The following is a 12,101-nucleotide window of genomic DNA, read 5'->3' on the forward strand; positions in this document are numbered from 1 at the left end:
GCCACCAGTCAAAAGAGGGTATAGTGCGTTATCTATCACCACCTTACCACCCGCGGCACCCCCCCCCCTCTTCCTCGTCTGTTGTCACCCAAGCAGCAACAGCACGGTGTTATTACAGATAAACAATCAATACTGCATTAACGTGTCCGCGGAGGCTAGCCAGAGTTAAACAGGCAGACGAGGAAAATAACTCAACCCGGTGTCTCGTGGACTTCAAGCATTGCTCGTATATACTCGCATACAGTGTATATAAAACTCAAGCTACTTTCTTTCATTATCCCTAGCCATCATTTCTTTGTGTTTGAGGTCACTGGATACATTTCTTTTCCTTCCTCTCCTCACTGGTCACAGAATAAAACTCCACTGCATTAAAGAAGTAATACCCTACTTTATAGCAAAGGTGACCATGGATATTGGAGAGCAGGGACCCATACGATCGATTTGGAGCGAGGAATGGAAATTTTAACATGATTCCAAGCCAGGCATTTTAACTCAGGGAGTACTGGACCCTCTCTTTTGATGATTGCTTCCAATCCAACTTCCATTTCAAAATTCTGATGACGTCTTTATTTGGGGGAAAAAGGCAGCGAGCGAGGCAAGCCCTGGCGCCTTGCTGATGGCTGTGTGGTCCTCTTCCTCTTTGCAAAGCTTGTATGCGGCAAATTTGCATCTACATTCCCAATGCAACTGAAAAAAGAAGGCTTTTTTGGTCCAGAACTTCTGTGAAAAAAAATGAAAACAAAGGCTTTCTTATGAGGAGGCCTTAATAGTCCCTCCCTCTCCCAGAGTGGAATTAAATACTCTTCATTCCATCCTCATTCATTAAGCCCCCACGCCCACAACCTTAACACCATACGGGGCTATGAAATACTTCGCACACACAAAATAAAGGAGTTGGACTTGGCTGAATGAGTGCGGCGACTGTTTACTAATACTGCTGCTCACTCTGCTTTATTACAGAGTGCCAGGCTTTCCATTACTGCAAAGGGAGCGAGAGAAAAGGAGGAAGAAGCAGAGGAGGGACCGGGCAGAACAGAATGAAGAGAGAGAGAGAGACTGCCAACGTCAGATTAAAAGAAGAAGAAGAAGAAGAAGAAAAAAAAAAAAAAAAAAAACACAGCTCAGTTGATTTACACCTTCATTACTCTCCCCTAACTCTGCTTATTGCAAATCATGATGCTGCTTTATGAGCTGAATCCTCTATTACGACAAGGCCGGGAAGACAGTGCTTTAGTCCATAAAGCAACCGTACAGTAACCGCCACCCGGCAGCACCCGACCCACTCATCCTACCACCCCAGCTGCCAAGGGGAAGGGAAGCGAGGCAGAGCCGAAGTCACTGCTGAAACTTGTTCCAGTGCGCAAATCCCGAGCTTGCTCGCTTGTCCCCTTCCTGGCTGCTTGCCCGTGGACAACACACCCCGATATCTCCCAGCCAGATGCCAAGAAAGTGTGACTTAGCGAGTGCAAAGCTCCGTGGCTACGTCTGGAAGGAACTCACAGCGAGTGTTTAACGTTACGTGAGCGCTGCCATATTTAAGTCAACAAACACGTTGGACATTGGAGGCGTGTGTTTACTGCTTCTCTGCCACCAAGTGAGGAGGTGCTACTGATGCGTTTACTTGAAGAGCCTTCGGGAGATATGTGTATATTTAGATAGAGAGCAGAGTGGCTTTTTTTTTTTTTTAAAAAAACTTTTATTTATTGAACCAAGGGGAGGTCTTCAGAGCACAATTGCTCTTTTTCTCGCCATGATTGAATTTGTGTGTGTGTCCAGGAAGAAATGGTGAAGGAAGCCGGGTGCAGGACCTAAATAATCAGCAGATAGGCTGAGGCGTGTAGGTGAGCGCAGGTGTCAGCGTGCTGATGTAAACAGGGCACCAGTGCAGGAGGCACCCTGGATGGAGGTTTGTTCTGTGTATGTAACACGCTGCTCAGGCCTGGCCTGTCTGACTCCCATCTGGAACAGGGTTGACAGAAAAGTTGACAGATGCTTCACCAACGTCCATTATTTATGAGACTGAGGAGATCCACACTGCATTTCACAAGTGTCTGCTTCTGCTACTGTAGGTCGAGTTCTGACATTGTACTGTGTGAACGCGTGTGTGTGTGTGTGTGTGTGTGTGCACGCGTGTGCGCACCGGCTGCCTCGTGTTTGTGTGTAAAGGCTGATGAACCGGTAGCTCAAGGTACACATCCACTTTTGCGCACATTAGCTCAAATACACCAGTGTGTGCTTAGGTACTTGTGTTTGCACATTTACTCCAGTGAACGCCAGACCTAAGTAACCACTCCACCTGCCTTTGTGAGTCTAACCTTTGACCCCTGGAGTGTCACTATATCCCTGGCAGGCAGGCAGCCCTTCAATCCAAGCATGGAGGGCCGTACACCAGCAGGCTCCAACTCTCTTAAAACCCACTTAAAGGCTTACAGCTGGGAGGCCCGACCATCGGATTGAATTAAGGCTATGATTAATTGAATCTAGTGGTGAGTAACTTGAGTGACTGATGTCTCGAAGGACCAAAGGTCCAGACACAATGCTTCAGAGTAAAGCTATATTCATTCATTCAGTGACATCACAGTCAGCTCCAGGGTGCCTGAGGCATGGATGGTTGCCTCTAATATTATTGCTTGGAGTGCCGCTTTAAGCCCAATACCACCGGCAGTTCTGCTGCTCCTGCTCCTAACAGTGCCAATGTTAATGAGAGGCACAATATAATTAATACAAATGGAATGTTTAATGCTATTTTTCCATTTCAAAGAAATTCCCCCGGCATCTTTCCCAACAATGAATTCAACTCTCTTGCATTGTCCTCAGGCAAACAATAACCCACGTTTGGCATTGCCTTCATTAGATCAAACTCAATTACTGCAGAGCGCTTAAAGCTCTTCCAGCACAAGGCTGGACTCTAAGGCTGCCTGCTCCAGCAACGTGAAAGTCCTCCGGCAGGTCCTGGCCCATTTGTCTTTGACGGACAGCGGCGTCAAACAGTAATTGGGGGCCTGTGAGACCTATACACATCAGTTTGTCAGTTATTCATGTCAGAGCACAGTGTTCAGCTGCTGGGGGTCTTAAACAATGACCTTTTCTCAAAGGGGACAGGTTTCCCCTTCTGTCTGAGAGATGCCCTGGGTATTATTTAGCCTGAAACAGCAGTGTTCTGTTATTGCCGTGTGCCCCATGTTGCAGCTGAAAGCTCATATTGTGTCCTTCCCTGAGGAATATACAGTCCCACAGCGGCACACACACTTTGATTCGACAGGTAGCTTGTGCGAAGGTCTTTCTATTTCTCTCGTTCACAATGAACCATCCTAATGTTTTGAGAGGTAGCAGAACAATGGCAGAAACCTCTCTTTTTCACTCCTGAGACTGAAAGTAAATAGGACCTTTGCTGATGCGTTTGCCGGTTCATTTACAGCACCTCGGAATACAGTCTGCACATTGTACCTCTCCGGGAAGAAAAAGAAGGGAAAAAACTCACAAAGGCATTCTATAGGACAATAGCACAGCGAAGGAAACAGGCGCACAATGGAGTCCAGATATCATTCACAACATAGACAGGAGACCATTATCCCCAGAAGGAGGGGCCCGTGTGAAGGTGACAGGTTTGGGAGACAGAGGAATTGTGCGCTCAGTGCTGCCACCAAGACAACAGCCTCCCTGAAGCCTAACCTATAAGGACAGGTTTTTACTGCGCCAATGCCCGCTGGGTTAAGGTGTTACACGTCATCTGCAATAACCTGGATCATTACTCCTGGAGGCTGTTAGAGGGGAAAATCACATCATTCTGCTTTCACTGCTGCCAAGAAAAATTGACACGCTAAAAGTCATACAAAGACACACCTCAATATGCACACTCACGCACAAAGGCCCGCAAACAACCTCAGCATCTCGCAAACAGACACATACGTGTAATTACACACTCGCGATCTATCACGTACTGTCAGTGGTGTCTGGGGGGTTAACATACCAAGGCATCCCAACAGCGTCCCACCAGCCAGCGTTGCCTGAAGCTGACAGCTCTCGCTGCGGCTGCCTTGCAGGAGTAAAGTAAGCATCATTATCGCCTTCTCTCGCCATACCTCTCTCTACTTCCCTCCTTTAAAAGTCTCCCTTCTTTTATCCACCACTCGACCCTTTCCCTTCACTGCCTTCTCTGTCTTCATTGTACTGCAGTCAGGCGCTAATGCTCCTTGTCCTGTGGCTGGACTCTCTGATCTCCTATTACCCTCTCGTCATCCAACAGTCAATATTACCCCCACACCACCCACCTCCTGACCAATCCTCCCCCCTTCCTCCCTTTTGCTTTTACAAAAGTCTCAAAAGTCAGACAGACAATTTTTCCCCTCTCCGCCCACCCCTTCCAACCCTCCGAGCTCGTCTTCCATACACTTATTAACTGGCTGTCATGTTCAGCAGCCTTCCCCCAGACAGTGTTTAGCGTTCCTCAGTCCTCTTACTGCAGTCAGAGTTAAGCCTCTGGGCTTTGCACAGACAGGAATCCAACTAGAGGGGAAAGGCAGGACCTGTGGACACGATTTGTCTACTGCACTCACTCACCCTCTTGCTACTGAACCAAGTACCTCAAAGGCAGCGCTGAAGCACACACACATCACACGAGGCGTTACCTCCACGATGGCTTTGCTTAACTTAAATACTGGTAAACACAACGAAGCAAAGCAGCTGGATTACAAAATCCAAGAATTAATTCAGGAACAATTATAAAACTTTTACTAATTACAGACAGCAAGATGCTGTAAAGTTATAATTTTGACAAAATGGCCTTCATTTTGAGGTTTGTGGGTACATTTTCACCTCTCTAGGAAGTGACACTTAATCTGTATGTCAGCATGGTGTCTGAAACCCCAGGAACAAATTTCCATGAAATTTGCCAGCAAGATCAGCCTCAAGCCCCAGATGGGTTGATTAGATTTTGATAGTGATCTAGATCTGTGATTTCCACTATTAGATGATTATTGTTTTCCACCTCCCCCACCCCACATATTGGACATAGAGATTTAATTCCAAATCCAATCCACAGTCTTAACGGTACGCTCGCTGGGTCAAAAAATCGATTTCACCTCGAATTTAAGAACGAAGGAATGCTCAGTGTCCTTGAAGGTGGGCTCCGTCCGGTTTCTGCTCATATTTTCGATGACATCCAGAAAAGAATTCAACTCCTGGGCTCGACTCATTGTGTGGTAGCTACAATAGTGGATTTGTCATCTGCCCCTTCGTTCTCCACCCTCCCCATCCCAGGGCAAATGGTGTAAGAAATGAGACGTGGCTGGTGGATAGACTTTCATGCCCCTGCTTTACCAGTGTCATTTCCGCAACTCTGAAATTGTGCCATGGTCTACAGGGCTTTGTTGTAAATCACTATCTCCCACTGTCAGACTGCAGTCTGCTGCACACTGTGGATGCCGGGCTTTCTGCTGCCTCCTGGGTGACTAATATATCTTGTTAAATTGTGCTGAGAAGCGTGCGGAGAACTGTACACCTTCGCTCTTTGTACTGTGTTTGTTTGCTCGCAGTTGTGCCTGCGTGTGCGCGCGCCCGCCTCCTTCGGTACGTGTGTGAGCCCGCACCCGTGCATCTGTGTCTACATTTCGTGGCTGAACAGGAAGGTGGGGATGTTACTTTTGCAAATACGTTCACTAAACTCCACAAGTCTGTGAGGCTTTGTTGGTAATTCAGTTAGATTGCCATTCGGTTAGCTCCACCACCACATAGTGCCGGAGCTGTGAAGCTATCTCTCAGCCACTTCATAATTAGAAAAAGCTGTGGAACCAAGCCACAGTTTGAGGGGGAAGAGGGACAAAAAAAAAGAAGAAAAACTGTTGGCAGACTGCATTATTCAACATTGGCAGCGATTTAGTCCGTCTCCCACCCCAAAGACATGAATCTAAGTGATTTCATAGTCACATCCGTCCTACTGTGCCATACTGTAAAAAGCTGCACTCGTCTTTTATCACCAGTTCATGCACTCTTTACTATCAGCTTCATCCAGCAATGTACATTACACAACACACACACACACACACACACACACACACACACACACACACACACACACACACACACACACACACACACACACACACACACCACATCCCTGTCCAACCACTTTGAAAACAGATTTAGGAGTATATTTCTGTGTAATTGGTGTTCTCCTACATAAAGCAGGAAGTGATAATTAGTCATTGTTAAGTGAGGTATAAATTGTCAGATCCATGTGGATTTAGCTTCTCCGCACACAGAGAGGAGGATAGGCCTTTTTGGGGGGATTTATACAGACTCTATAGCGATGTTCAACCTTCCTGGCCACCATCCAGCTCTCAAATCCCTTCAGCTGAAACCTGTCGAGAAGCAGCCTCACCGTGGCTTAACTGTATCCCGTCTAATTCTTGTGTCTTTTTTAGCCATATCAAATTCACCCTGGGACTCAGGTTGACCTTCAGAGGCGAGGTGAGGGCGGCCCCTGACGATAGCAATCAAACTTGAAGCGGACGTCACAAGTTCCTGCCTCCTCTGTGAGTCGTTGGGTGAGAAACACGCGTCTCGCCTCATTTTGGTTTCCGTGCAATTATGGTTCTGACGGCTCCATAAATAGGCATCTCTGAAGGGAATCTGTCTCATTAGTAAAGGAGCAAGTTAAGAAGTCGCCATTGTGGCAGCAGAAAATTTGCTCTAATGGTCACAAGAAGCCTGGAGGAATAAAAGACAGCGTCACATGTTTAGTGGGGGAAACTTCAGATTTGAAAGAAAAAGAGAAGAAAAACACAGAGACCCAGTTGGCTGGCACTAACAGAAGCAACTCCAGATAAATATTTGGCACAGGAAAATCTTAGGAGGAATCCCGGAGCACTCGCCGAACAAACAACGTCATGATTTATTATCACATCATACAGACCGTGACTAATGCACTCAAACAATCAAGGTGCATCTACTGAACTACAATGCCCAGGGGTGCTCTCTGCCTCTGACTTCAAACATTCATAAGTGAGGCGCACACACATTAGAGCCACTCGCCGTGCACGCAGGCTCAACAAATGCCCACAAGTATCCAAACACGCTCAGAGGAGAGGAAAAGAGGACCGCAGAGATCACCATAGGGGATCGGAGGGTGCTTTAGCACAGACCACTGGGATGTGATTTTATTAGCTCCAGATGCCACTGCAGAGAGAGGGGCTAGAACCGTTCAATATTACGAGCAGGACACATCAAAATGATGCTGCCCATCTGGAGCACAAATAATGTAATCAGCTCGGGTCACCGGTCATCATCGTCTGGCCGTCGGGTAAACCCACCATCCGGTGACGTCAGCGCTCACAGGGACAGGCTGGAGCCGGCCGGCACACTGAGACCGGAGAATAGCCCCTAAGCTGCTGCACATGCCCCACAGTGAGAAGATATTTGGGAGAAGAGGGAGATGAAATGTGAGGGGCTGTCTGTTGTAATCTGAGCTCTGCTTTAGAAAATGCTGATGGCTGGAATATGTCTATCCCCCCTGCCTGTCAAACCGGTTCAGCAATATCACTTAAAATGTCTTCATGCGAAGCTCCCGCACAGCCAGCGTGATAAACACATACATGGTGTACTGTATGATCCCCACACGCGTGCACACGCAGTGACTGTTTGCAGAGCCTTTAAATATTCAGCACCTGCCATGTTTTCTGTTTGACTTTGATCAGCCACAGATTCGACTCTGTCCCTTTCATCTCAAAACTTCAAACCAGCGAATGAAAAACCAGGACCACAAAAGCTATTCTGGTTAAGACAATCTCCTTTCACCAACCTGCTTCTTGCCATATAGAAACAAGTGGGAAGTTGTTCCAGTAAAAAGACAAGCAATGAAGTTAACCCACTCTTTTCAAATGTAAGCCTTTTTTTTTTTTTTTTTTTTTTTCCAGAGCCTCAGATAAGAGCGAGCTCTTGTTTGTAATTTTAAAAGCATGTGTGAAGAGGCGTGCTTATTGCAGAATATTCCCCGGGTAGTTTGACAACTCCCCCAAACAACTTCTTGGCTGCCTTCAGGCATATTACCTCGGGCTTACTTTAAGCCAGAGCAATAACTAACATGGAGCAATCTGCAGGCAAACAGGAAGGACTGCGAAACTTTTCCAAGCACAGAATTCAATTTTCAGGATTGCACAGGGGCTGCTGGATTCACCACACCTTTACCCCATCACCTTGTCGATACCTGCAAGTTTTGAGTAAAACAGCCAAGTTAATCCCTTTATAGCCTGCCTGCATTATTCAGCGAGGCCATTAAATATTCACAGCCACATCACTGATATCATCTTGTTGTCAATAACGCTGGAGGACATGTTGTTTTAGAAAACTTGAGTCAACTCCAGGAGTGCCCTCCCCAGAAAGAGGAAAAGAAAGCAAGGCCTTTGAGCTGATCTCTAACAGCAGTACAAAAAAGGCAGCAGAGCATCACAGTGCGACTGCAGGCGGCCACAGATAGACAGTCATCCGCCTTTATCAGAGCATGCTGTCCCACCTGCATCGATTCGCAACCCGTAGATTTGCCACTGGCTTCAGCGAGATCGTCGGTGAAGAGGGGCGGACAAAAAAAAATCTTCACAGATAGATTCAAACGAGCGTTAGGGGGGCCTGAAGTTTCACAAGCGACAGATAAAAGGCAAAGATGCGTTTAGAGCCCGGGCCTGCATGATCGCATCACAGGGGATAAAAAAAAAAAAAAAGCGTCGTGGAGGAACTCTGTACCAGGAGGGGCACGCTTCCCTTCTACAGCGATAAAATACATGAGAATTGCGCACAAAAGAGAAAAGTTAAAGAACCCACTGGCCACCGATTGACCCCCCGCTATAAGTTGAATGAGCAGGCTGTGGACGCGCATACAAATAACTTCGATTCAAACTCATTTCCAATTCAAAGCCCGAAGTTATCCCACTAATTAGTCTACTGCAAATATGGATTTTTTTTTTTTTTTTTTTTTTTTTTTTTGCCCCACTTGCGATTTCATGAGAATTCATAGAAGAGGAAGCCCTCTTATAAAGGCGACACAACTAATTCGCTTTGGTCATTTTCTAATATGAGAGCGACCCAGAAAAAAAAAAACCCGGCTCGGACAATACAGCGCGCCGCAGAAAGAAGAAGTAACTGCTCGAGCAGCGAATGAGCCACAAATGAGACAATTTTCCACGGCGGAGAGAAGTTACATGCAAAGCTCACCTGATAATGAAGTTTATTCTGGGGAGGAAATGTTCCCGGGGTGGTGAAGGCGCACGTCGGAGCCAAGTGTATCCGTTCGCTGCAGCTTTTTTGTTGCCCGTTGTTCCACCTCAACTGCGCGTCTCAGTCGCGCTGCATCACTTCTCGCTGTGGATGTCAGGGAGGCTGAGAGGCTGAGGGGACTCAACCCTCCTATTGGCTGCCATTCACAAGTCCCCAACAGAAAGGGAGAAGGGGTGGAAAGAAAGAAAGAAAGCGAAAGAAAGAGAAAGAAAGAAAAAAAAAAACAGTGCCTCACTCCGACAAAGACAAAAGGAAGATGGTAGAAAGGGGAGATTAGGAGCTCCAGTGGGGCGAGCGCGTTCAAGTTTATTAATAAGCCTGATGTTTTTTGTGCATCTGCATAATCCCCTGATTAACAGCTGCAAAGTCATAGGTTTACTGTGGGTTGGGAATCAATCAATAAATCTTTATATTTGTGAAAGCATCCAGTTAGGCGCGCTGCTTCCGTTAAAACCGTGTAAAACCATAGATCACTGCTGATTACAATAGCTAATTAAATGTGAGTAAGTGTGTGAACTCAAGTGTCATGCCAGGGCAAATTAGCATGTGTCTTAATATGTCCCTATTAAGCCTACAGCTACTATGCTTATGATAAATCCATTTATATGTATGTATTTTCTGTTGTGCGTCCAACAGAGCTGCAAATGTAAATGTACTTAAACCATGGCTATGAATCAACTCCATGAACTGAATAATGCTGCTGCAACAATCACCATGCTCTTACTATGAAGGCACTTCTGTTAATAGCAGCCTGGTATTACTGCTTCGATTACAAACTGCTTTCTACCCCTAATACCTCACGATTAAATGCTACTGCAGGACTACTATTATTCTTATTATTAGTCGTAGCTTCTAATACAGCACCCTTGCTATGAACCCTACCTTTATAAAGGTTATTTTCATTTTTTTTTTTTAGTTCAACTCAGTGGTCTTTTTTTTTGGGTTGGGGGGGGGGACTAAACTTTCTTTGAGTAACTGTGTTGCTCGTGGGCACTAACATTATGAGAGCCTCCCCTACCTTGCAGAGGAAAACTTAATCTGCATGGTCCACTGATCTGCTGCTAATCATGTCAGACTTATACTTGGAGAGGTTTATCTGTTCACCGGCCAAGTCATGATTTTAGCATTTCTAAATATATCACAGTTGAGAGCACCATCAAGTGGAAAGTGCTCAATCAGAAGAGCGTGATTGCAATAGAAAAATTGGTTAAACTGAGCTTGCAGCTCAATAGATTCTCAAAAGAAAAAAAGAAATACAATTTCCTTGAGAAAACAACTTTGCAGGAAGTACAGTTTTCCATTAAGGCGTTTTTCTAAGGCCACTTCACTACAAAAAAAAAAATTACAGAAATAAATAAATGCATTTATCAAATCAATCCCCCCTGGCCTGTAGCGCTATTTATTGATTTAGACTGTTTTGGCATGGGCTGCCAAATTTTAGAGATTTCCAATGAAGAGATGTCTGCCTTCTCTTGAATATAATGGAAGTAAATGACACTCACCTTGTGGTGCCCAAAGCGTAAAAAAAAAAAAAAAAAGACATACATTTAAAAAAAATCATGACCCTTTACTCCAAAACATCCACAAATCATGCAGTGAGCACTTTCTTTTAGGAACTATTTTCTTTCCACCTGCACGCGTCAATCTTATCACTGCGCAGCTCCTCGTGAGGAGTGGCTCGTGCTCAGGAGAGCGTGACAGGATGTAAACATTTATGGCGCCCCCCTTGGCTAACCTGAACCATTGGCTAGCTTTCACTTCCTTAGGTTGACCAGTGTACGATAAGATAAAGATAAATAAGATATTTTTATACCAACAGTTGGGGCGGGTCCTATGTTACATCAGCCAGAAATATTAAACACAGTCGATAGCAAAATAGCAATAAAGAAGAGTAGTAAGTTAAGTACAGCAGCACAATAAGTTAAAAATGACACAAAAGAAAAGGGCACGAGCACCGCTTACCTGTAGACTTATTCAGCCGGTTTCACAGTCATGGATTAAGCATGGTCCTAGACTAAAAGGAAAAAGTCAATGAAGACCAAAATAGGAAAAAGTATTTAGTCTAGGATTAGACATAATCCCTGTACAGGAAACTGGGCCCTAAAGTTTCCGGAAGTCTTCTTGTAACTACACATATTGCCCCCTGGTGGCAATTACAAAGAATTTAGAATTTAATTTTCAGACTGGTAGGCTTTCATCTGTTATGCTGTCTATTAAGGTTTCTCGTGTGATGTCATGCACACATTGCTCAAGAGCTGTCCACCACATTTGACATGGTAAAACCACTGGTTGCTATGGAAATGTGTTTCCCCCTAGCTAGTTGGCAATGGTTCCTGGAAGTTTTCAAGGTTGCAAAGAAATTGCTCCACCAAAAACCTCCCAGTGATTGCTTTGGTTGCAAGCAGGTTGCTACGGTTGCCTGCAGTTAGCTAGTTAAACCACTCAGAAATTGTTTGCAGACAGGTTTGTCTGGCACTTCCATTCAAACTGCAACTACAGCAATCTGTCAGCAACCAAAACAATCACAAGGAAATTTTTTGCCAAACGATACCAGTCTGTCCACCTGCACGACTGAGACTTAAGCAGTCATTTATCTTGTGACTGTCACCAACTTGAAACCACTCACAACTTATGGAGCTTGAAAAAGGCGACTGGACTTCTTTTTTGTTTCTTGAAGACGTTTCACCTCTCATCCGAAAGGCTTCTTCAGTTCTCAACCAAATGGTGGAGAGACCCAGGTATTTAAACCCCTGTGGGCGTAGTCCCATGGAGGTGGTTATGACCCTCTATTGATCATGTGCGTGAACACATGTGCCCAGGTGTGAAGAGGGCGT

At 45.4% G+C, this 12,101-nt stretch overlaps 1 protein-coding gene across 2 annotated transcripts in view; it reads right to left on the minus strand.

Moving 5' to 3' along the window:
• LOC115799204 (cadherin-6) overlaps nucleotides 1-11,287 on the minus strand; it is a 74,352-nt gene extending 63,065 nt beyond the window's left edge. Inside the window, exon 1 of one of the 2 annotated variants that reach the window (XM_030756226.1) lies at nucleotides 11,230-11,287. The gene's annotated coding sequence lies outside the window, so the exon portion shown is untranslated. Of the gene's footprint in view, nucleotides 1-9,204; nucleotides 9,326-11,229 lie in introns of those variants that run through there. The other variant, XM_030756225.1, reaches the window with a different exon arrangement.
• Between the last annotated feature and the right edge of the window lie 814 nt (nucleotides 11,288-12,101).

The sequence above is a fragment of the Archocentrus centrarchus genome, chromosome 20 (assembly GCF_007364275.1).
Source record: "Archocentrus centrarchus isolate MPI-CPG fArcCen1 chromosome 20, fArcCen1, whole genome shotgun sequence".
NCBI classification, from domain to species: Eukaryota; Metazoa; Chordata; class Actinopteri; order Cichliformes; family Cichlidae; genus Archocentrus; species Archocentrus centrarchus.